The sequence below is a fragment of the Lissotriton vulgaris genome, chromosome 4_1, assembly GCF_964263255.1.
Source record: "Lissotriton vulgaris chromosome 4_1, aLisVul1.2, whole genome shotgun sequence".
NCBI lineage: Eukaryota > Metazoa > Chordata > Amphibia > Caudata > Salamandridae > Lissotriton > Lissotriton vulgaris.
The window spans coordinates 1,760,729,943-1,760,733,446 of record NC_141691.1 but is presented as its reverse complement, the minus strand read 5'-3'; the positions used below and the strand labels follow the sequence as shown (position 1 = coordinate 1,760,733,446).

Genomic DNA, 3,504 nt, shown 5'->3' with positions numbered 1-3,504 from the left:
AACATGGACCCTTCACAAGCAGAAGTGGATGCCCAAGGCAGTACTTACGGGCAGTTGTGGGACACCACAGACAGACATGCAAAACACCGCAGCAAAGCACCGTGGGTTTTTCAGGCCTGCGGCACACTATGCACCCACCCTGTCCAGTAAGGTGGGGAAGGCAAGGCGCACCAGGGTCATCTCTCTGTGGAGGGATTAGGGAGCCTACGATGGTTGACCAGGGTTCTGACCTTAGGAAAAGAAAGGGAGCACAGTCTCCTGTGACAGCCCCAGCTGTGCCCTGGGAGAGCCATAGGGCAATTGATGTACAATAAATCCTCAGACAGGCCTAACCCTGGGAGGAACCGGGGCCGAAGGTGCATTCAAAGTGTTGATGATCAATGTGTTCTGCAATTAACATTGATTCTCACAGCTAGCTGTATTCTTTATCAAGCCGAGTGATCTGCCACCAAGTTATAGGCAACTTTCACAATGCTCACCCACCGACAGGTGCAAGAGAGGCAGTCAGCACCAGCCATGTACCACCTATGAGATTAAAAAGCCCAGCACCTCATTGAGATTACAGTCTGGAGGTCAGCCTCCACATTTTAAAGAGTATATTGGGGCACTGAGCCGAGGAGCCCCACCAGGCGTCCAGGAAATAGGCTACCACATCAGCCGTGGGAGGCAGATCCCCCACCTGACCTCCCAGGCATGACCACACAAGTCTTGTCAGACGGAACGAACCACCAGGTATGTGGCAATGAGGGAGGGTTGCTCCACCTGCACATCAGCCATCTCTCACCCACTGGGGTAGATGGGAGCCAGGGCTTAAACCCTGCATGTTCAAAGTCCTCAGCCTATGCAGCAGTTCCGCATGGCTGACGACTGGGGTCCCCCTTGCCCTGGTCCTTGTCAGAGGCACCAAGGGGAGAAGAGCCAGGTTCTCTCACACTGTCAAAGCGACTCAAACAGTTCGCTACACGTTTGATATTTGATATTTATTAATTTTTATATAGCGCAACTATCGCTCCGGAAGGAGCATCTTGGCGCTGAGCAATCAGAAGAAACCAACTTGGTGGAAATGGGAATCATATGGCTGCGAGGACCAAAGAGTCGGGTCGAAGGAAGATCCAAGTCTTCAGAAGTTTTCTGAAAAGGGTTTCTGAGGGGGCGTGCCTGAGGTTAGAGGGAAGGCCGTTCCAAGCCTTAGCCGCCAGGAGTGAAAAGGTTTTTCCACCTTTCGTTTTGAGCTTAAACCTGGGTATGGTAACCAGATTAGCTCCTGATGACCTCAGGCAGCGCGATGGAGTGTACTGAGGGAAGCGCTTGACAAGATAGGAGGGGCCTGTGTTCTTAGTGGCCTTAAAGACAGTAACAAGGAGTTTAAAAAGGATCCTTTTGTGGAGGGGCAGCCAATGGAGGGTGTTGAGGGCCGCCGAGGCCGAGGACCTTCTCGGAAGTCCGAGAACACGTGTGGAATTTCAAGCACCTGAGGGCAGCGTCTCCTTCCCCTCTTGAAGTAGTTAACACTGGCTTTGAGGGACATGGCATCTCATCCAAAGGAGCTAAGGCTTTCCTTGTGGCCCCAGTTCCTTTTCTTCCAGAAGAGTTGGCTGAGGGTTTAGGCTGGCACTGTCAGTCTCACGGAATGCTTTAATAATGATCCTTCTACATGTTTACCTACAGAAACTTTGGAACAACTTTTACTAGTGAAGGTTGAAAGTCTTCTTTGGAGCTCTGCTGGGGCCGTTGCCAACCTTGGCAGGTCCAATCCGAGGTCCTCACTAAACCATCCAATCATTAATAGTGACAGACGGTGTATACAAACTGGGGGTCTTAATCAGCGTGAGCTTGCGAATTGCACTTACTGAGAATTTCGCTTTCATGGGAAATAATTGCAATCCCCAATTACCTAACATGAAAGGGGTTCAGCAGATCACCCGCACCTGTCAGCAAAGGGTAGACACATGCTGTTCCGTTTAGTATAGCGTGCATACAGAGCCCCGGACATCTAAGGACATGCTTGATCTCATGTAGCTAACTAGTTAACATGGAGGAGTCTCATTTATTATTGGAATTAACCAGACAAATCACTCCATGAACTGAGAACGGCCATGCAACACCACCAACAGAGTCAAGAATGAGCTATCAATCTGTCAATCCTTTCCATGTCCAGGCTAGGTGAGGTTTCCCGTGTTAGGTCAAATTAAGCCACAGACTAAGCTTCTGGTGGTGCACCTCTGTTCATTATTTTAAGTTTCAGCTTTACATCCATACTCTCCCCATCCCTGTAACTCAAAGACATTGGATCCCCAGAATGCCCCTGACCCAGGTTCTGAAAACTAAAAAAATAAAACCAGAGTCCTATTCCATTATTCCTAGCTGAAGTATTTAGGCAACCAGCCCGCTTTTAAATTTTTTTAAGTAAATGCTTTGGGCTCCGCAGGACACTCAGTCAAGAGTATGAAGGTGTGCCAAGAGGCGGGTGCTAGGATGGACAGCCAGCTTGCCTCGCAACAAATTGCTAACTCAATCCCATGATCTAACTAAGAGGTATTTTTACTGTAGCACCTTTAACATATGTGATTGGAGCAGAAATAACCATGGCTGCTGGCACCAGACTGGCCCACTATTGGATCCTCATTAAAGGATTCAAAGTGCACTGATTTTAATTACATGGTCTTGAAATAGACCCGTATTGCAATTTTTCATCACTGCCTTCCTGAGTCAGAAGTGTGTCATTTGCACAAAGTTGCCTTCCTTGGATTTGGTAGCTGTTTCTTAAGCTTCCTCTCTGGAATCAAACCTCGATTCCTTGTTACCCATGATCACCTTTGTAGGTACGAAAAGTACCATCGAAAGTTGACAGGGCAGACATTTGAATGTATTTTCACTGTTACAGTGACAAGGTTATCTAGAGTTACCAAAGCAACAGGGTGAGACTGAAGTGGGTTTGGTCTGATAAAGTAAAGCATCCTGAGAGGTCAGCGCTCGTCGGCATGTATTAGCTCTACAATTTCCACAGTTATTCAAGTAGCAGATTTAGAGATCCAAAAACCATAACTTATTTAGGGAACCATTTTCTTTTTCTCTGTACTGGCACTGCGTACTTACACATGCCTGGCTTAATCTTTGAGACAAGCATATGCTACTGGCAGAATCAAACCAGGTGGCCATACCAGCTGGACAGGAGAAAAAAACCTTGTGCCCATCCCGGACCATCCTTCACACCCCTCCGGAGCCAGCCGCAGGAGCCACTGTTTGGAGGGACGAAGCAATCACACAGGCACCGGTGGCCCAGCCTGCTCTGCAGCAACAGAAGTGCAAGGCAGGCAGAGGCGTAGCCTAAGTAAGACACAGGGGTGCAGTGTCTCAGCCTTGGCAGATGGTGTGACAACACTGAAAAGTTGTTCCGAGCTGCTATGAAAATGCTGTAGGTGATGAACGGCAATAGACAGCACATGGGCCAGGATTGCTAGGTGACATCTCAGACTAGCATTACCGGAACCCATCCAGACTCTG

At 48.6% G+C, this 3,504-nt stretch overlaps 2 pseudogenes; both read right to left on the bottom strand.

Annotated features, from left to right (window-relative positions):
- Positions 1-312: 312 nt before the first annotated feature.
- Positions 313-457, bottom strand: LOC147724527 (5.8S ribosomal RNA; annotated as a pseudogene).
- Positions 458-1,639: 1,182 nt separating this feature from the next.
- On the bottom strand, positions 1,640-3,154 carry LOC147724526 (18S ribosomal RNA; annotated as a pseudogene).
- Positions 3,155-3,504: the final 350 nt, after the last annotated feature.